General features: G+C 62.5%; 1 protein-coding gene across 1 annotated transcript in view; it reads left to right on the forward strand.

Annotated features, from left to right (window-relative positions):
* The first annotated feature begins 3,301 nt into the window (after positions 1-3,301).
* Positions 3,302-21,788, forward strand: part of LZTS1 (leucine zipper tumor suppressor 1) — a 28,665-nt gene continuing 10,178 nt past the window's right edge. Inside the window, exon 1 of the mRNA XM_021543065.3 lies at positions 3,302-3,379. The gene's annotated coding sequence lies outside the window, so the exon portion shown is untranslated. The remainder of the gene's footprint in view (positions 3,380-21,788) is intronic.

The raw sequence follows: 21,788 nt of genomic DNA on the forward strand, positions 1-21,788 counted from the left end.
TTCCAGCCGCGGGGCTGTGGGAGCGCTGCTCAGCCCAGCGGAGACACGGCGGGAGCTGCCAGGAAACGGCGTCCGAAAAAGGCAGGGGGAGGATCCGGCCTGCCGAGCGGCAGCGCCGTAAATCCCAGAAATCCCAGAAATCCCAGAAATCCCAAAAATCCCAGAAATCCCAGAAATCCCAGAAATCCCAGAAATCCCAGCAATCCCAGCCCCGCAGGACTGCTCCCGCTCCTGTCAAACCCCGGGAGGGAAGGACCGGGATTGGGGTCGTGCCTCCCGCCCGGTCCTGGGGCGCTGGCCCGGCTCCCACTGGGAGAGCGCCCAAATCCCAGAGCTGAGCTCCTCGGGGTGTGCCAGAGGCTGGAGATCCATCCCCATAAACACCATCCCAACCCATGGACACCATGATCCCAGCCCCATGGACACCATGATCCCAGGCCCATGGACACCATCCCAATCCCATGGACACCATGATTCCAACCCCATGGACACCATGATCCCAGCCCCATGGACACCATCCCAACCCCATGGACACCATGATCCCAGGCCCATGGACACCATCCCAACCCCATGGACACCATGATCCCAGCCCCATAAACACCATCCCAACCCTATGGACACCATGATCCCAACCCATGGACACCATCCCAACCCTATGGACACCATGATCCCAACCCATGGACACCATCCCAGTCCCATGGACACCATGATCCCAACCCCATGGACACCATGATCGCAGTCCCATGGACACCATCCCAGCCCCATGGACACTATGATCCCAGCCCCATAAACACCATCCCAACCCCATGGACACCATCCCAATCCCATGGACACCATGATTCCAGTCCCATGGACACCATCCCAACCCCATGGAGACCATCCCAACCTCATGGGACATGATGATCTCAATCCCATGGGACACCATCCCAACCCCATGGACACCATCCCAACCCCATGGACAACATGATCCCAGCCCCATGGACACCATCCCAACCCCATGGACACCATCCCAATCCCATGGACACCATGATCGCAGTCCCATGGACACCATCCCAACCCCATGGACACCATCCCAACCTCATGGGACATGATGATCTCAATCCCATGGGACACCATGCCAACCCTATGGACACTATCCCAACCCCATGGACACCATCCCAGCCTCATGGACACCATCCCAACTCCATGGAGACCATCCCAACCCCATGGAGACCACCCCAGCGCCATGGAGACCATCCCAACCCTATGGGACAAAATAATCCCAATCCCATGGGACACAATCCCAACCTCATGGACACTATCCCAACCCATGGGACACCATGATCCCAATCCACACAGGACACCATGATCTCAATCCAGTGGGACACCATGGCAACCCCATGGACACCATGCCAATCCCATGGGACATAATGACCCCAGTCCCATGGGACACCATCCCAACTCCAAGGGACACCATGCCAATCCCATGGGACACAATGATCCCAATCCCATGGGACATCCCAACTCCATGGGACGCACGGATCCCAATCCCACAGAACACCATCCCAATTTCTTGGGCACCCACCAGCCCAGTGTGAGACTGAACAGGGATGCTGGGATGGAATGGGAACCCTGGCCTGGAATGGGGGATCCTGGGCTGGAATGGGAATGCTGGGCTGGAATGGGAATGCTGGGCTGGAATGGGGATCCTGGGCTGGAATGGGGATCCTGGGCTGGAATGGGGACCCTGGGCTGGAATGGGGAATCCTGAGATGGAATCAGGGATCCTGGGCTGGAATGGGGATCCTGGGCTGGAATGGGGATCCTGGGCTGGAATGGGGAATCCTGGGCTGGAATGGGGGTCCTGGGCTGGAATGGGAACCCTGGGATGGAATAAGGGATCCTGGGCTGGAATGGGGACCCTGGGCTGGAATGGGGATCCTGGGCTGGAATGGGAACCCTGGGATGGAATAAGGGATCCTGGGCTGGAATGGGGGATCCTGGGCTGGAATGGGGATCCTGGGCTGGAATGGGGATCCTGGGCTGGAATGGGGGTCCTGGGCTGGAATGGGGACCCTGGGCTGGAATGGGAATGCTGGGCTGGAATGGGGGTCCTGGGCTGGAATGGGGATCCTGGGCTGGAATGGGGAATCCTGAGATGGAATCAGGGATCCTGGGCTGGAATGGGGATCCTGGGCTGGAATGGGGAATCCTGGTCTGGAATGGGGGATCCTGGTCTGGAATGGGGAATGCTGGGCTGGAATGGGAATGCTGGGCTGGAATGGGGATCCTGGGCTGGAATGGGGGTCCTGGGCTGGAATGGGGACCCTGGGCTGGAATGGGGAATCCTGGGCTGGAATGGGGACCCTGTTCCGGCTCAGGTGACCCTCCCTCCCCGCATACCGGACCGGGCCGCTCCGTGCCCGGGACGAGCCCAGATGTGCCCGGGACAAGCCCAGATGTGCCGCCAGCTGCCCGGCGGATTCCTGAGCGCTGCGTCAGCGCCCCGGCCCCGGGGCAGGCGGAAAACTCCGGGCAGGAAAAGTCCGGGTAGGAAAATTCCGGGCAGGAAAAGTCCGGGCAGGGAGCGGCTCCCCAGGTGAGGGGGAGGAGGCGAACACCCCCACCCAGGGCCGGTGGGCAGGGACGGAAGGGACGTGGCGATGTCGCTGCACCTCCAGCCCCGCTCCAGGCTGCCAGCGAGCAACGGGAAGGACACGGAGCCTGGAAAACCAGGAACGGGACAGACCTCACCTGCGGCACAACCCGCTTGGGCGACAGAAATCGGGGCCCAGCCCCAAGGGATTGAGCAGAGACCTTCGGGGTTTTCCTTTAGAGCGTCCCTCGCCCTCCAGCGAGCCCAGGAGGGGCCAGGTCCCCCTTGGAGCAGCAGCTCCAGCCCCCCGAGCGGGTTGCCGCGGGTCGGAGGCCCGGGGATCGTGTCCCCGGTGGTGCCACCGGGAGCGGCTGTGGCGTGAGCACAGCCCAGCCCGGGATTTTGGAGCCTCTGCTCAAAGTCCTCGCTGCGAATCAGGCAGAACAGGAACTTCAGCCCGGACCTTTCCCGGCTCCCGGCGGCTCCCCCGGGCCTCGGCTCCATTCCCGCAGCGCTTCCCCGGCGCCGCCGGAGCCCGGACCCGCCCGCGGGCCCCTCTCCCTCCGCATCCGAGCAGAAATCCGCGCTCCCGGCCCAGCCGCGGCCCGGGGCGCGGAGGAGGGGCGGGGGGCGCGGAGGAGGGGCCGGGGGCCGGCGCACAAAGCCGGGGGCTGCGCCGGGGCGGGCCCGGTGCGCGGGGTCCAGGCTCCTCCTCCGCCGCCGCGCCGGGGATGCTGCGGCCGGGCCGGCTCCCGGAGCCCCGCGGAGCCCCGCGCCGCGCCGAGGAGCCAGCGGCCACCCGAGGTGGGCACGGGGGGACAGCGGGGGGCCGTGCCCGGGGGGCTCCGGGCAGGGCCACGGCGGGGACGCGCGGGGGAAGCGCTGGAGGCGCCGGGGGACGCTGCCCGGGGAGCTGCGGGGACACTGACGGGACACCCAGGGGACCCGGAGGGGCTGAGACGCTCGGTCGGGGCTCCCCACAGTGCGATGGTTTCGGGGTGACCCCCCCGCCGGGCACAGCGGCCCCGGGGGTGCCCCTCACCGGCCCTCCCCCGGCCCGGCACCGCGGGGACCGGGCTCGGGGCTCGGGGACCGGGCTCGGGCCGCTCACAAAGGGTCGGGATCGCCCCGGCAGAGCGGCTGGACTCGCCCCCTTTGCCGGCTCCCATCCCTCTGGCCGCTCGGAGCCGCCCGCGGCTCCCCCGGGGGCTCGGCTCTGGCTTTTCGCTTCCCTCTGAAGTCTGGAAAACTTCTTTTCACACGGCAGCGAGAAAATTCTGCCTGTTCAGCACCTCGGTGCGGGCTGCCTCGGGTTACAGAGCCCCGCGCTGCCCGGCCGGGAGGGGAAGGAAGGGAAGGAGCGGATGCCTTTGGTTTGTTGTCATCAGCTCGGAGCCATCCCGGCGAGGGGCTGCCTGCTCCTGCAGGAATTCTGCGCCGCTGGAGCTGCGCGGGCAGCGCCGGGTGCGTGGGAGGGGAGGAAGGAGCGCGGGGGGGAAACGCCGACCGCACCGGGAGGGATGCGGCAGCCCCGGCCCGCCGCCTCTGCAAGGGCTCCGGCTTTCCCCGGGGCCACGAGGGGCTGGCCCCGCTCCGGGCCGGCTTCTGCAGCCCGGGGAAGGCGTGCGAGGGAGCTCGGAGCTGCCCGGAGGCCGCGCAGCTCCTGGAAAACCGGGGATTAATCTCGCCTGGAAAAGCGGCGCTGGAGAGCTGCCACGGGCAGAGGCAGCGCCGGGCTGTCAGCGCTCCGCCGGTGACACCGAGTGCTCGGGGGCAGATCCGGTGCTGCACGGCGGGGCCGAGCACGGGGACGGGTCCTGGCAGCGACATTCCCGTCCTGGCTCGCGACATTCCCGTCCTGGCACGCGACATTCCCGTCCTTGCTGAGCCACCTGAGCTCTGTTTGCGCCGTGACATCCCCCGAGGGTCCTGGGCTCCCCCTCCTGCTTCAGGGGTCCCTCCCACGGGGCAGGTCCCCCCCGCGCCTGGCAGGAGGGTCCCACACCCACAGGAGGACCCGAGGTGCTGCGGGACCCCCAGTGCTGATCCCCCCCTACCCCAGGGATGTGCTCCCATCCCTCGGTCCCGGCTGCGTCCCTCCTGTGCATCCCTGTCACCCGGGGAGCAGGGCTCGGTGTCCTGCTGTCCCCTGGTGCCACCAGCCCCCCGTGGGCACCCCCTTGGCCTGAGGGGTTTCTGTCTCTGTCCTGTGCTCACAGTGGGGTCCATGCGCCTCGGGGAGCCAGGAGGGACCAGCGCTGGCCTCATTTTTGGGAACAGGCCCGTGCGTTTCCACAGGAGAAACAAAAATCCTCCCCAGAGCTCCTGCCCTGCGCCGGAGGCTGCAGCGAGGGGAAAACGAGTGGGGAAAAAAACTCCCCCACCATCAACCGGACACCGATTTACCTTCCCTGGGAAGCTCCGCCAGGGATTCCTGTCCAGCCCAGCCTCGCACAGTGTCACACCCTGTCCCCTGCGTGTGTCCAGCTCAGCTCTGTGGCCCCAGCCAGGCTGTTCCAGTGTCCCCGTGTCCCCAGCCAGGCTGTTCCAGTGTCACACTGTCCCCAGCCAGGCTTTTCCAGTGTCACACTGTGCCCTGAGTGTGTCCCCGTGCCCCCAGTCAGGCTCTTCCAGTGTCACACTGTGCCCTGTGTGTGTCCCCGTGCCCCCAGCCAGGCTTTTCCAGTGTCACACTGTGCCCAGCCAGGCTCTTCCAGTGTCACACTGTGCCCTGTGTGTGTCCCCGTGCCCCCAGCCAGGCTCTTCCAGTGTCACACTGTCCCCAGCCAGGCTTTTCCAGTGTCACACTGTCCCCAGCCAGGCTTTTCCAGTGTCACACTGTCCCTTCCGTGTGTCCAGCTCACCCCCGCGCCCCCAGCCCGTTTTTCCCGCGGCTGCAGCGCCGCTCCGCCCAGGCCATTAATTACCAGGGTCATTAATGAGCGGCACAAAGAGCTGGAAGTGCGAGATCCTCGCAATCGGCGTTGGGGGCAATTAATGGCAGCTGCAAAAGCGCCAAAAAAGCGCACAGAACCGCGGCTCCGGGGATGCTCCCGGCCCTCGCTGCGGGACCCCCGGAGCCCCCGGCTGAGCCCGGCCGAGCCCCCCAGGCCCGGCGGGGCTGCGGGATCGGCCCGGAGCCGCTCCGTCCCTCCCACCCGTTAGTCACCGCTCCTGGCAGGCAGCGCTGCCGAGGGGGGAGGCGAAGGCAGGCGAGCTCCGGCAGCAGAACGAGAGCTGCAGAGCAGCCCCGCACCCCGCGGAGCAGCCCCGCACCCCGCGGAGCAGCCCCGCACCCCGCAGAACAGCCCCGCACCCCGAGGAACAGCCCCGCACCCCGCGGAGCAGCCCCGCACCCCGAGGAACAGCCCCGCACCCCGCGGAGCAGCCCCGCACCCCGCAGAACAGCCCCGCACCCCACGGAGCAGCCCCGCACCCTGCGGAGCAGCCCCGCACCCTGCAGAGCAGCCCCGCACCCCGCGGAGCAGCCCCGCACCCCGCAGAACAGCCCCGCACCCCGAGGAACAGCCCCGCACCCCGAGGAACAGCCCCGCACCCCGCGGAGCAGCCCCGCACCCCGAGGAACAGCCCCGCACCCCGCGGAGCAGCCCCGCACCCCGCGGAGCAGCCCCGCACCCCGAGGAACAGCCCCGCACCCCGCGGAGCAGCCCCGCACCCTGCAGAGCAGCCCCGCACCCCGCGGAACAGCCCCGGCAGAACCCTCCGGCCGCGGGCACTGCCAGGGCTGCGCTCCCGTGCCCAGGGCAGGAGGGGCAGCGGGAGATGCTCCGCTCTGGAGGGGACAGGGATCTGCCCCAGGGATCTGCCCCAGGGATCTTCCTCAGGGATCTGCCCAGGGATCCGTCCCAGGGATCTGTCCAGGGATCTGCCCCAGGGATCTGTCCAGGGATCTGCCCCAGGGATCTGCCCAGGGATCCGTCCCAGGGATCTGTCCAGGGATCTGCCCCAGGGATCTGCCCCAGGGATCCATCTCAGGGATCCACCCCAGGGGCTGCCCCAGGGATCTGCCCCAGGATCTACCCCAGGGATCTGCCCCAGGGTCTGCCCCAGGGATCTGCCCCAGAGATCTGCCCCAGGATCTACCCCAGGGATCTACCCCAGGGATCTGCCCCAGGGATCTGCCCCAGGGTCTGCCCCAGGGATCTGTCCCAGGGATCTGCCCCAGGGATCTGCCCCAGGGGCTGTCCCAGGGATCTGCCCCAGGGATCTGCCCCACGGATCTGCCCCAGGGATCTGTCCCAGGGATCTGCCCCAGGGATCTGTCCCAGGATCTGCCCAGGGATCCGCCCCAGGGGCCGCCCCAGGGATCTGCCCCAGGATCTACCCCAGGGATCTGCCCCAGGGATCTGCCCCAGGGATCTGTCCCAGGGATCTGCCTCGGGCATCTGTCCCAGGGATCTGTCCCAGGGATCTGCCCCATGGGCTGCCCCAGGGATCTGTCCCAGGGATCTGCCCCAGGGGCTGTCCCAGGGATCTGTCCCAGGGGCTGTCCCAGGGATCTGTCCCAGGATCTGTCCAGGGATCCGCCCCAGGGGCCGCCCCTCCTCCTGCAGCCCGCGCTCTCTCCTCGGCCCCAAATCCCTCTCTCCGCTCTCTGGGAAAGGCTCTGCCCGCAGCGGGCAGGTCCGGTCATGCTCAGGTGAGGCTCAGGTGAGGCTCAGGTGAGGCTCAGGTGAGGCTCAGGTGAGGCATCCTCGGCACGTAGAGATGGGCAGTGCACAGCAGCAGGGCCCGGCCGGGGCTGGGGCGGGAATCTGATCCTTGGGAGCATCCCCAAAAATCCCTGAGAGCCAGAGCCGAGCTCCAGGGTCCCTTCCCGGGACACCGAGTCACCCGGGGCCGCCGGCAGAGCTGGGTGCCTGCGCTGCGTGGCCAAGTGTGAAACCGTAGTAGCACTGCAGCTATTCCGGGAGCTGCTGCGAAACCTGCTGCGAAACCTGCTGCGAAACCGCTCCTGAAGCTGCTCCCGGAGCAGCCCAGCCTGGCACAGACACGGCTCTGGCCCCGCATGGCTCCGTGTGGCACCTTCATCCTGCAGGGCTCAGGGAAAGCTCAGCCCCCGCAGGAAATCTGGAAGGGATTTTTCCTGGCCCCCCCTGACCACTGCCTGGCGTCTTTATAAATATCCCTCTCTCCTGGGAGGCCCCAAATCCACCCCCTGCCTGATTTATTCGGTGTTCCACGCTGGCCAGCTGCCCTTGGGGGGATTTTTCCAGGAGCTGCAGAGCAGCAGGGAAGGAGCAAGGCAGGAGCCCCGAGCAGGGTTTCCATTCGGGATTAGTTAAAAATAGCAGGGAATGCACAAAGATCCGGCACGTGGCTCATCCACCGAGGCTTTCCTTGCCGCAAGCCGGGCTTTTGTGCCGCTCCCTGGGCTGGGAGAAGCCCGTGCGAGCAGCAGGGCCGAGCAGTTCCCGGGATTTTTGTGGGAAGCTCTGAGTTCCCTGGATTTGAGGAGCCAAACCCTGCGGAAGGAGCAGCGCTGGGGTTGCTGCAGCGGCAAACGTGCAGCGTTCCCAGCCAGACCTTCCTCCTCTTCCTCCTCTCCCTCCTCTTCCTCACAGCCAGGACTCGTCCTGCTGGGCTGAAATATTCCCGTTTTCCCCCCATGGCAGCAGCAGGCCTCGGCCAAGGCAGCTCCTGCCTGAAAGGAGTTTTTATCATTTTTGAGAGAGCTTCATCCCCGAGCTCTGCCTTTGGGAGGAGAGAGGATCCTCCGAGGCCTGGGAGAGGGAGAGGACAGAGCTGGGAGATCCTGGGAAGGGAAAACCTCCCAAAAATCCCGGCTGCCATCCCGAGGTGTCCCCTTGGAGCTCTCCTGCATGCAGGGCTGTGCATTTGGCCCCTTGCCCAAGGCAGGATCAGGGGTTCCAGCTCGGGATCCAGGAACATCGGGATCTTTACCTGCCCCTTTTTCCAGCAGCCGTCTCCTCCTGCTCCTCCCGATTTTCGGAACAACTCGGTGACATCTCCGTGAGCCACGTAGGGAAGAGCTCCTTTAAAGGTTAATTAAATATTCCCTGCAACTTTGATGCACATTTCCCTGTTGGGAGAGCTGCTCTATTTGGCAGCCAGGCATTAAAGGGGTGGATTTCACCACGGGCCAAGTCTGGAAAGGAGAGGAAGAGGAAAATGGGAAGTGAGAGCTGAATTTGCCTTTTTTTTTTTTCCCCACTTCTGCTGCTGCATTGGAGCATTGGGATGGGATGTGACACTCTGGGAAGAGGAGAGGAGCTGGGGATGAGGAGACAGCGGCAGCAGATGCTCCTCACAGCCAGGACCCAGCTTGGCTGCTCCTCAAGGAGCACAAGTTGCCTTTCCTCAGCTCTGAGTGCCAGGCTGGGGACAAAAATCCCCAAATTTAGACGAGCCGGGTGTAAGTGGTGCCACAGATGGGGAAGGGCAGCACAGGAGGAATCACAGCAAAGCCCAGCCTGGACCTGGCACGGGTTTCGTTTGAGGAGGGTCTTTAGGCCCTGCCTGGGAGAGGTTTTCCCTCTGCCTCTCACAGTCTCCTCAGGCTGGGGCACAGATTTGGGGGTTTCAGTGACTGCCCCTCCTGTTTCTCAGGCAGTGTCCAGCCCTTGGCTGAAGGAAAAAACCCCAAACCAGCCCAATTCCAACCCTTGTCCCCCTTCCTGGCCGTCCCCAGGGCGCAGGGAGGAGGGGACAGCAGAGGGTGGCCCCGTGCCCCTCCCGGTGCCCATCTGAGCCCAAATTTGCTTTCTGCTCCCCAGAGAGGCCAGGAGGTGCCCCAAGTAGCCCTGAGGCGCTGAAGGAGCAGAGGGGGCACCCAGGGGTGGTGGGCTGGCCGCTGCGGCCACCAGGAGCAGGGGGGCAGTGCCAGGGGGGCGATGCCAGCGAGGCAATGCCAGCCCTGCCGCTCCTGGCTGCTTTTCAGCCGCTCGGCAGAGGGGGGGAGAGACAATAAAAGGCGCGGAGATTGCAAACACAGCCCGGTCTCCATGGCAGCCTGAGCACCGCTGCTAAATTTTGCCTGTACATGGAGAGGATGCTGCTCCCCTCCTGTGCCCGGGGGAGTTGTGCGGCACAAAGAGCCTCGGCCCAGGTGTTTCCGGCAGGTTTTGGGGAGCTCGGTGCCTCGTGGAAGGAGCCCTCGGTGCCAGCAGCTCGTTGCACGCTGAGGGAGATGGGTTTGGTGTCCCTCACCCCGCTTTTATCCATAATTGAGATAATTCAGGGCTGGAGCCGCGTGAGCAGCCCGTGGAAGCGGAAAGCCGGGAGGAGAAATATTTCGGGCTCGCGTTGAGTTACACCGAGTTCCTGCTATTTTTAGGCGTGCAGACAAAGCCTTCCCAGCAGGCAGAACCCGCGGGAGGCTGCGGGACCCCAGCCCCGGCGGGCAGGGATTCAGGGATCCATTCAGGGATCCATCCCGAGCCTCCCGGGATGGAGCCGGGATGGGGCAGGGATGGGGCCGGGGATGGAGCAGGGATGGAGAAGGGATGGAGAAGGGATGGAGAAGGGATGGAGCCGGGGATGGAGAAGGGATGGAGAAGGGATGGAGCCGGGATGGAACCGGGGATGGACCAGGGATGGGGCCGGGATGGAACCGGGATGGAGCCAGGAAATGGAGCCGGAATGGGGCCGGGATGGAACCGGGATGGAGCCGGGGATGGAGCCGGGGATGGAGCCGGGATGGAGCCGGGAATGGAACCGGGGATGGACCAGGGATGGGGCCGCGATGGAACCGGGATGGAGCCGGGATGGAGAAGGGGAATGGAGCCGGGGAATGGAGAAGGGATGGAGCCGGGATGGAGCCAGGAAATGGAGCCGGGATGGAGCCGGGGATGGAGCCGGGAATGGAGCCGGGGATGGAGCCGGGATGGGGCCGGGATGGAACCGGGATGGAGCCGGGGATGGAGCCGGGGATGGAGCCGGGAATGGAGCCGGGGATGGAGCCGGGGATGGACCAGGGATGGGGTCGCGATGGAACCGGGATGGAGCCGGGATGGAGCCGGGGATGGAGCCGGGATGGAGCCGGGATGGAGCCGGGGATGGAGCCGGGGATGGAGCCGGGATGGAGCCGGGATGGAGCCGGGATGGGGCCGGGAATGCTGCCGGGAATGTCGGCTCCCAGCGCGCAGATTGCGCGGGGCAGGCTCGGGAAGGGAAGCGCGAGCAGGGCCTGGCGGCTCCCGAGAGAAAGCCGGGCTCAGCTGCCACCGCCCCGGCACCACCTGCCAGCCCCAGACGGCTCCCAAAGTATCCCAAAATACCCCAAAATATCCCCCCAACCCCGCGCGGGGGGGCGGGCAGGAGGGGCCGCCCCACACCTGCAGGGATGGCACCTCAGGCGAGGTGTCCCCTCTGGGGACAGGAGCCCCTGTCCCCCACAGCATCCCCGGGAGGCCAAATTGTCCCAAATTTGGCGCTGTGGCTGCTGGCCACGGCTCGAGGGCGCCTGGCACGGGAGGGGGCGAATCCCCCGGGCTGGACTCGGCGCCGCTGTCACCCTTCAGGTGTCCCCAAAGCAGAGCAGGCAGCGGGCGTTTCTGCCTTGCCAATTAGCAGGGCTCTAATTGCCGTCTCAGTCGCTCATTAGCGCGAAAAGCCAGATGCTGGGAGGAATTACGGGAGCTGAAAGGATCTTTCTCTCCGCCCCAGGAATATTTAACGGTGTCTCACACGCGTTCCCTTTGTAGCCGAGCATGACTGACGCGGCTCGTGTGGGTGCTCTGTGAATCACTGAGCCCCCGAAGCAGCGGGGACCGAGCTGGGCAGCGCTGGGTGGCACCGCGAGGCTCTGGTGGAGCCAGCTGGGGGGCTCGGAGTGGATTTAACCCCCCAAAAAACGGGAGGAGGAATTGGGGTTCTGCTGTCACAGGCAGGGCTGAGCGTTGTTCACACAAATGTTGGTGTTGGGAGGATGGAGAAGAGCTGGAGACCCCGCAGGGGGGTAGAGCAGGGGTCTCCAAGCTCCTGGGGTGTTGCCAGGCTGTTCTGCACCCAGGAGGGAGCACCCACCCCGCGGGGCAGCTGGAGCCGGGGCCGGGGCCGTGTCCAGCCCAGCTCCCCGATTTTCTGGGCCCTGCAGCTCCCAAACTGCACCTCCGAGGGGACAGCCGGGGGGTTTGGCCTCCAGAAATCCCTCCTCGCTCAGGGGCAGCTCCAGGGCCAGCCTGGGAGAGGCAGATTCCCAAAATGACTTTTGGGGACGCGGTTCCAGGCTGGCAGGCGGGAGGTGGGAATGTTCAGTTCCTCGTCGCTCACCATCTGCTGGCAACCCGGTTCTTTCGGGATCACCGAACGTCCTGAGCTGGGAGGGGCCCACGGGGATCAGAGCCCCAACCCTGATCCCACAGGGATCAGAATCCCACAGGGATCAGAGTCCAGCCCTGATCCCACAGGATCAGAGTCCAGCCCTGATCCCACAGGGGTCAGAATCCCACAGGGATCAGAGTCCCAGCCCTGATCCCAGCCCCGATCCCACAGGGATCAGAATCCCACAGGGATCAGAGTCCAGCCCTGATCCCAGCCGTGATCCCACAGGGATCAGAGTCCCCAGCCCCGATCCCACAGGGGTCAGAGTCCCCAACCCTGATCCCAACCCCGATCCCGCAGGATCAGAGTCCAGCCCTGATCCCAGCCCCGATCCCACAGGATCAGTCACCCTGATCCCACAGGATCAGAGTCCAGCCCTGATCCCAGCCCCGATCCCACAGGATCACAGTCCCCAGCCCTGATCCCAACCCCGATCCCACAAGGATCAGAGTCACCCTGGTCCCAACCCCGATCCCACAGGGATCAGAGTCCCCAGCCCTGATCCCAGCCCCGACCCCACAGGATCAGAGTCCAGCCCTGATCCCAGCCCCGATCCCATGGGATCAGAGTCCAGCCCTGATCCCAACCCCGATCCCACAGGGATCAGAGTCACCCTGATCCCAGCCCCGATCCCACGGGATCAGAGTCCAGCCCTGATCCCAGCCCCGATCCCACAGGGATCAGAGTCACCCTGATCCCACGGGATCAGAGTCCCCAGCCCTGATCCCAACCCCGATCCCACAGGGATCAGAGTCCCCAACCCCGATCCCACAGGGATCAGAGTCACCCTGATCCCACAGGGATCAGAGTCCCCAGCCCCGATCCCACAGGGATCAATGTCCCCAGCCCCGATCCCACAGGATCAGAGTCACCCTGATCCCAGCCCCGATCCCACGGGATCAGAGTCCAGCCCTGATCCCACAGGATCAGAGTCACCCTGATCCCAGCCTCGATCCCACGGGATCAGAGTCCAGCCCTGATCCCACAGGATCAGAGTCACCCTGATCCCTGCCCAACCCTGATCCCACAGGATCAGAGTCCAGCCCTGATCCCAACCCCGATCCCACAGGGATCAGAGTCACCCCGATCCCACAGGGATCAGAGTCACCCCGATCCCACGGGATCAGAGTCCAGCCCTGCACTGACACCCCGACAATCCCATCCCGGCGCCGCCTCGGGGCCGTGCCCATCCCCTGGGCAGTGCCCGCGGCCCTTTTGGGGCAGAACCTTTTCCAGCCGCTCCCAGCCCAGGCCTCTCCTCAGCCCGGCTTTCCCGAGGGCTCTGACTCCCTGCAGGATCCCGGCGGCTCCATCCCAGGGGATTCTGGCGCTGCCTGGATCTTCACCTGCCCCTTTCCCCAGCCACACCTTCCTCTTCTTCCTCCTCTTCCTCACAGCCAGGACTTGTCCTGCTGGGCTGGAATATCCCGTTTATCCCCCCGCGGCAGCAGCAAGGCAGCTGCTGCCTGAAGGGAGGTTTGATCATTTCTGGGACAGCCTGGGGCGGACCCCCGGAGCCGCCGCTGGCCGCGGAGCCCCCCGTGCCCCCCGCCCCGCCCCGGCTCCGCGCCCCCTGCGCGGCCGCGGAGTTCCGCGGTGATTTTTGCCTTCCTAAGTGGCCTCGGCCTGAGCCACCGTCCCGCCGCAGGAACTGGTGCGATGCAAATTGCTTTTTTTTTTTTTTTCCTTTTCTTCCCCCGCTTTTTGTTTCCTGTTGCATTTTTCATTTCCCCCCCCCCCTTTTTTTTTTTTTGCATTTCCCCCTTTTATTGCCCCTTCTCCCCCTTTCTATTTGACTTTTTTTCTTTTTTCCCCCCTTCTTTTTGACTTTTTTTCCCTTCTTTTTGCCTTTTTTTTTCATATTTTCCTCCTTTGTTTCCTTTTCCCCCTTCCCCCCTTTTTTTTGCCTATTTCCCCCCTTTTTTCCGTTTTTTTCCGCCTTTCCCCCCTTTTTTTTTATTTTTTCCTCCTTATTTTTTCCCTTTTTTGCCTTTTTTTTGCCTTTTTTTTTTCATTCTCCCCCTTTTTCCCCTTTCCCCCCCCTTTTTTTTTACTTCTTTTTTCTCTTTTTTTTCCCTTTTTTGCCTTTTTTTTTGCCTTTTTTTCTTTTGTTTAGTTTTTTTTGTTTGTTTTGTTTTTGTTTTTTTTTTTCTTTTTTTTTTTGTTTTTTTTTTTTTTTTTTTTTTTTGTTTTGTTTTTTTTGTTTTTTTTTTTTTTTTTTTTTTTTTGTTTGTTTTTTGTTTGTTTGTTTGTTTGTTTGTTTTGTTTTGTGCTTTTGGTTGTTTTTTTTTCTTTTTTTTCTTTAACTTTTGAGCACTCGCACCTCCACCCGCGCCCCGCTCGCGGGCAGACCACGACGCCGGCTCCTTCCCCACGCGTGTCCCAAGCCCTCCAAAGGCAAATCGGGGCGGGCAGCGCTTTGTGCCGGCCCGCGACCAAGCGCAGCGCGGGATGTCGCCGGGGCAGCGGCGACAACGGTGGCACCGAATGAAAACCTTGTCGCGGGCCCCGAGGCTCGAAGGAGCGCGGCCGGGCCGAGCCGGGCCGAGCCGGGCCGGGCTCAGCCCCGGCAGCGCCGGGCGGGACTCGGGCACGGCCCGGGGCTCGGCCGGGAGGGAGCTCGGGGAGAGAAGAGAGAGGGGTTTGGGGGCAAAAATCACTCTGGGGAGCAAAACCGGCAGCGTTTGGGGAGGAAAACCGGCAGGGTTTGGGGCAAAAATCACTCTGGGAAGGAAAACCGGCAGCGTTTGGGGAGGAAAAATCACTCTGGGGAGGAAAACCGGCAGGGTTTGGGGCAAAAATCACTGGGGAGCAAAACCGGCAGCGTTTGGGGAGGAAAAATCACTCTGGGGAGGAAAACCGGCAGGGTTTGGGGGGCAAAAATCACTGGGGAGCAAAACCGGCAGGGTTTGGGGGCAAAAATCACTCTGGGGAGCAAAACCGGCAGCGTTTGGGGAGGAAAACCGGCAGGGTTTGGGGCAAAAATCACTCTGGGGAGCAAAACTGGCACGGTTTGGGGAGGAAAAGTCAGTTTGGGGAGGAAAACCGGCAGGGTTTGGGGAGGAAAAATCACTCTGGGGAGGAAAACCGGCAGGGTTTGGGGAGGAAAACCGGCAGGGTTTGGGGAGGAAAAATCACTCTGGGGAGGAAAACCGGCAGGGTTTGGGGGGCAAAAATCACTCTGGGAAGGAAAACCGGCAGGGTTTGGGGGCAAAAATCACTCTGGGAAGGAAAACCGGCAGGGTTTGGGGGCAAAAATCACTCTGGGGAGCAAAACCGGCAGGGTTTGGGGAGGAAAAATCAGTTTGGGGAGGAAAACCGGCAGCGTTTGGGGGGCAAAAATCACTCTGGGGAGGAAAACCGGCAGGGTTTGGGGAGGAAAAATCAGTTTGGGGAGGAAAATCAGCAGGGTTTGGGGGGCAAAAATCACTCTGGGGAGCAAAACCGGCAGGGTTTGGGGAGCAAAAATCAGTTTGGGGAGGAAAAATCAGTTTGGGGAGGAAAACCGACAGGGTTTGGGGGGCAAAAATCAGTTTGGGGAGGAAAACCGGCAGGGTTTGGGGAGGAAAAATCAGTTTGGGGAGCAAAACCGGCAGGGTTTGGGGAGGAAAACCGGCAGGGTTTGGCGAGGAAAAGTCAGTTTGGGGAGGAAAATCAGCAGGATTTGAAGAGTAAAACCAGCAGGGTCTGGAGAGTAAAACCAGCAGGGTTTGAAGAATAAATCCAGCAGGGTTTGGAGAGTAAAAATCAGTCTCAGGAGCAAAACCAGCAGGGTTTGGAGAGTAAAAAATCAGTTTGGGGAGTAAAACCAGCAGGGTTTGGAGAGTAAAACCAGCAGGGTTTGGAGAGTAAAACCAGCAGGGTTTGAAGAGTAAAAATCAGTTTGGGGATTAAATCCAGCAGGGTTTGGAGAGTGAAACCAGCAGGGTTTGGAGAGTAAAATTCAGTTTGGGGAGTAGAACCAGAAGGGTTTGGAGAGTAAAAATTAGTTTGGGGAGCAAAACCAGCAGGGTTTGGAGAGTAAATCCAGTAGGATTTGGAGAGTAAAACTCAGTTTGGTGAGTAAACCCAGCAGGGTTTGGAGAGTAAAAATCATTTTGGGGAGCAAAAGGAGCAGGGTTTGGAGAGTGAAGAGCAAAGATCAGGGTTTGGAGAGTAAAAATCAGTTTAGGGAGTAAGACCAGCAGGGTTTGGAGAGTAAAACCAGCAGGGTTTGGAGGGCTAAAAGAGCAGGGTTTGGGGAGTAAAACCATCAGGGTTTGGGGAGTAAAAGGAGCAGGGTTTGGAGAGTAAAAGGAGCAGGGTTTGGAGGGCTAAAAGAGCAGGGTTTGGAGAGTAAAAGGAGCAGGGTTTGGAGAGTAAAAGGAGCAGGGTTTGGAGGACTAAGAGCAGGGTTTGGAGAGTAAAAGGAGCAGGGTTTGGAGGACTAAGAGCAGGGTTTGGGGAGTAAAAGGAGCAGGGTTTGGAGAGTAAAAGGAGCAGGGTTTGGAGGACTAAGAGCAGGGTTTGGGGAGTAAAAGGAGCAGGTTTTGGGGAGCCCAGCCCCAGCTGGGCGCAGGGAGAGCAGCAGGAGCCGGAGCTGAGCCGGGCAGATGCTCTCACTCAGCGTCCCCAGCCCAGGGGGGCTCAGCAGCGTTTGGGGGTGCTGCAGGCTCAGCCGGGGTCTGGTGCCGCTCCAAGCTCTGCGCTGAGCCGCTCCCTTCACTAAAGCCCAGCTCAGATGCTCCGGGCAGCACTTCTGGCCGTGGAAATGCCCAGGCTGCCCCTCCAGGGCCACGTTCCCGGTGTCCCCAAGGCCGGGTGGGACACGGGCACGGCGCCTGGCAGCGCTCGGGGGAGGGAGCGAGGCTCAGGCGGAGCCCCGGGGCTCTCGGCAGCTGCTCCGCGCTCCCCTGCATCTCCCAACAAACCCCCAAACGTGTGGGAGCATCTGCGCGGCGAGGATGAATAAGAAAACGATCCGGGAGGGGAAACGCGGGGGCCGGGAGCTGGCGGGGAAGGAGGAAGCGCTGGCATCGCGGAGGGGAGGAGAACAGGATCGGCGGGGAGCGGGGCAGCACCGCGGGGAAACCGCGGCTCCTGCCGGGGGAAGGCGCGGGGGGCACGGGGAGAAGCTCCAAAGGCTGAGCGAGAAGAGATCGAGGGAGATCGGGCTGAGCTCCGGGGGGAAGGAGGCAGGGCAGCGCGGCGCTCCCACGTGCGGGGTAGCACGACTGCGCTGATGAGATGCCATTCATTTTATCCCCCCTCGCTCCGCACAAGCCCGAGTGGGTGAATCCACGTGTCCCCCCCCATATCGCGGGGCTCAGCCCGCGCTGCTGCTCGGGATCTGCCCCCCAGCACCCCCCGGGCACTCAGTGTGCCCCCGGGCGCGGTTCCGGGTGAGCCCCACCGTGACCGGTCCGGATTCCGTGATCCGGGGGCAGCTGGGAGCCCCTGGCAGGGTCACGGACCTGCTCCGTAACCTGCTCTGCCCCCCAGCACCCCCCGGGCACTCAGTGTGCCCCCGGGCGCTGCTCCGGGTGAGCCCCACCGTGACCGGTCCGGGATTCCGTGATCCGGGGGCAGCTGGGAGCCCCTGGCAGGATCACGGACCGGCTCCGTGACCTGCTCTGCCCCCCAGCACCCCACACCCCCGGGTGCTCCTCTGGGTGAGCCCCACCGTGACCGGTCCGGGATTCCCTAATCCAGAGGGAGTTGGGAGCCCCTGGCAGGGTCACGGACCTGCTCTGCCCCCCAGCACCCCACACCCCCGGGTGCTCCTCTGGGTGAGCCCCACCGTGACCGGTCCGGGATTCCGTGATCCAGAGGGAGCTGGGAGCCCCTGGCAGGGTCACGGACCTGCTCTGCCCCCCAGCACCCCACACCCCCGGGCGCGGCTCCGGGTGAGCCCCACCGTGACCGGTCCGGGATTCCGTGATCCGGGGGCAGCTGGGAGCCCCTGGCAGGGTCACGGACCTGCTCCGTGACCTGCTCTGCCCCCCAGCACCCCACACCCCCGGGCACTGTTCCGGGTGAGCCCCACCGTGACCGGTCCGGATTCCGTGATCCGGGGGGAGCTGGGAGCCCCTGGCAGGGTCACGGACCGGCTCGGGGAGGGGACACGGGGGTCGCGCTGCTGCCACCGCGGCGGTGCCGACAAAAGGGACGTGAGGGGCTCAGGGCAGGCGCGGAGCGACAGGGGCGCGCTCCTTCCCGGCCGCTCGGGGCTCGCTAATTGATCGGGGTAATCACCTCCGGGGCTGGGCGGGGACAGCGCGGGGCCCGCCGAGGACACCGGGACCGCCCCGCGGCTCCGGGCTCCCCTCACTGCCGGGGGCTCCCAGCTCCCAGCCCGGACTCGACCTCCAGGGCCTTTGCTTCTCCTCCTGCGGCCTGGGGACCTCCGGCCGTGCACAGCCCTCAGGCACGCGGTGCGCTCCAGCTGTGCTCCTCTCCAGCTGTGCTCCTCCTCTCCAGCTGTGCTCCCTCTCCAGCTGTGCTCCTCCTCTCCAGCTGTGCTCCTCTCCAGCTGTGCTCCTCTCCAGCTGTGCTCCTCCTCTCCAGCTGTGCTCCCTCTCCAGCTGTGCTCCTCTCCAGCTGTGCTCCTCCTCTGCAGCTGTGCTCCTCTCCAGCTGTGCTCCCTCTCCACCTGTGCTCCTCTCCAGCTGTGCTCCCTCTCCAGCTGTGCTCCCTCTCCAGCTGTGCTCCTCTCCAGCTGTGCTCCTCCTCTCCAGCTGTGCTCCTCTCCAGCTGTGCTCCTCTCCAGCTGTGCTCCTCTCCAGCTGTGCTCCTCCTCTCCAGCTGTTCTCCCCTCTCCAGCTGTGCTCCTCTCCATCTGTGCCCCCCCTCTCCAGCTGTTCTCCTCTCTCCAGCTGTTCTCCCTTCTCCAGCTGTGCTCCCTCTCCAGCTGTTCTCCCCTCTCCAGCTGTGCTCCCTCTCCAGCTGTTCTCCCCCTCTCCAGCTGTTCTCCTCTCCAGCTGTTCTCCCCTCTCCAGCTGTGCTCCTCTCCAGCTGTGCTCCCCCCTCCAGCTGTGCTCCTCTCCAGCTGTGCTCCTCCCCTCCAGCTGTGCTCCTCTCCAGCTGTGCTCCCCTCTCCAGCTGTGCTCCTCTCCACCTGTGCTCCCTCTCCAGCTGTGCTCCCTCTCCAGCTGTGCTCCTCTCCAGCTGTGCTCCTCTCCAGCTGTGCTCCTCTCCAGCTGTGCTCCCTCTCCAGCTGTTCTCCCCTCTCCAGCTGTGCTCCCCCTCTCCAGCTGTGCTCCTCCTCTCCAGCTGTGCACTCCCAGCTGTGCACCCCCCCAGTTTCACTTTTTGCACTCTCGTGACCATTTCCTGTTTTTCCTTTTATTTTTTGCACTTCCCGCGATCCCGGCTCCCACCTCCCACCCCCTGAATCCCCAACCCCGGCGTCTCCCCTCAGTTCTCCCGTGGCAATGTTCGCCCTGCTGGGGTTTGGGGCTCAGCGAACCCCCCCGGCTCCCTGCCGTGCCTCAGTTTCCCTGCACGGCACCACGGAAGGCGCCGAACACGGACGGGGACAGCTCTGACCCTTTCTGGGCTCCTCTGCCATCACCCAGAGCCTTCCTCTGCTTCCCGAGAGTCCCAACTCCCTCACAGCTCCCAGAGCGCTCATTTTTTAGACGGAAAAAGAAGAAAAACGTGCCCAAATGTCGGAATCTGTGGTATTGATGATTCTGAGATTGTAAAAGTCTCTGTCTGTCAGCCCCCTGCCAAAGCAGAAGCCATAATTGGTCTGTGCTGGTTTCCAGGTTGTTTATTCTGTTGATCTCTCACATGTTCTGCTGCCCTGCCCAGCTCTGTCCTGCAGGGCAGCGTGTGGGGCTCTGCCCTCAGTGGGATGTGACAAACATTCAATACCAGAAACTCCCTGGGCTGGATTTACAAGAACGTGCCAATATCTGTCACCTCCGTTGGACAGTGTGTCCCCAGCCTGAACCAACAGAAAAATGCCAACACCACAGTGAGACATGGAGGGCATGAAGAAGGAGAAAAAGGACAAGGCACACCCAATTTCCTCAGCTTGTCCCCTTTGCACCCCTCATCCAGAATCCTAAAATTTTACTTTTGCACCCGTACCACACCAATTATTACTGATACCAAACCCTCAGAGCTGGTAATTCATCTTGTAAGGTTGAAAATTCTTTTCCATGGACAGAGATCAGAGACACCCAATTTCCTCCATCTTGTCCCCTTTGGACCCCAAATCTAGAATCCTAAAATTTCACTTTTGCACACTTAAATATTACTGATATCAAACCCTCAGAGCTGGTAATTCATCCTGTGAGATTGAAAACTGAGCTGGGCTGAGCTGAACTGGGCTGAGCTGGGCTGGGCTGAGCTGGGCTGGGCTGGGCTGGGCTGAGCTGCTCGGGGACGCTGCGGTCGCAGGTGGCACCTGTGGCATTGTCACAGCACCTTCCACCCCCACAGGCACTGCCACGTGTGGGGCAATTGTGGGGCAATTGTGGGGACAATTTGGGGACAGTTGTGGGGACAGTTGTGGGGACAGTTGTGGGGACAATTTGGGGACAGTTGTGGGAACACTTGTGGGGACAGTTGTGGGGACAGTTGTGGGGACAATTTGGGGACAGTTGTGGGGACAGTTGTGAGGACAGTTGTGTGGACAGTTGTGGGGACAATTTGGGGACAGTTGTGGGGACAGTTGTGGGCACAGTCGTGGGGACAGTTGTGGGGACAATTGTGAGGACAATTTGGGGACAGTTGTGGGGACAGTTGTGGGGACAGTTGTGGGGACAGTTGTGGGGACAATTGTGGGGACAATTTGGGGACAGTTGTGGGGCAATTGTGGGGACAGTTGTGGGGACAGTTGTGAGGACAATTTGGGGACAGTTGTGGGGACAGTTGTGGGGACAATTTGGGGACAGTTGTGGGGACAGTTGTGGGGACAGTTGTGGGGACAATTTGGGGACAGTTGTGGGAACACTTGTGGGGACAGTTGTGGGGACAGTTGTGGGGACAATTTGGGGACAGTTGTGGGGACAGTTGTGAGGACAGTTGTGTGGACAGTTGTGGGGACAATTTGGGGACAGTTGTGGGGACAGTTGTGGGCACAGTCGTGGGGACAGTTGTGGGGACAATTGTGAGGACAATTTGGGGACAGTTGTGGGGACAGTTGTGGGGACAGTTGTGGGGACAGTTGTGGGGACAATTGTGGGGACAATTTGGGGACAGTTGTGGGGCAATTGTGGGGACAGTTGTGGGGACAGTTGTGAGGACAATTTGGGGACAGTTGTGGGGACAGTTGTGTGGACAGTTGTGGGGACAATTTGGGGACAGTTGTGGGGACAGTTGTGGGGACAATTTGGGGACAGTTGTGGGGACAGTTGTGTGGACAGTTGTGGGGACAATTTGGGGACAGTTGTGGGGACAGTTGTGAGGACAATTTGGGGACAGTTGTGGGGACAGTTGTGTGGACAGTTGTGGGGACAATTTGGGGACAGTTGTGGGGACAGTTGTGGGGACAATTTGGGGACAGTTGTGGGAACACTTGTGGGGACAGTTGTGGGGACAGTTGTGGGGACAGTTGTGGGGCAATTGTGGGGACAGTTGTGGGGACAATTTGGGGACAGTTGTGGGGACAGTTGTGGGGACAGTTGTGGGGACAATTTGGGGACATTTGTGAGGACAGTTGTGGGGACAGTTGTGGGCACAATTATCGCGGCCCCCGCAGCGATCCCTCCCCTCGTCTTCCCAAACTTGCGCCGGATCAGCGGAGTCCCGGCAGCCGCTCCGGCTTTTCTCGCTTCCCTGATGTCCCAAAAATGGATTTGGGGATTAGGAGGGGACTCTGCTCCCTGGGCTGCCTCGTCCGTCCCGGTCCTCGGGGCACGGCGAGAGGAAAAGAAATAAAGGGAGGGACTGGGAGCAGGCAGGGATGGGAGAAGGG

Source organism: Lonchura striata, chromosome 32, assembly GCF_046129695.1.
Source record: "Lonchura striata isolate bLonStr1 chromosome 32, bLonStr1.mat, whole genome shotgun sequence".
In the NCBI taxonomy this organism is placed as follows: domain Eukaryota; kingdom Metazoa; phylum Chordata; class Aves; order Passeriformes; family Estrildidae; genus Lonchura; species Lonchura striata.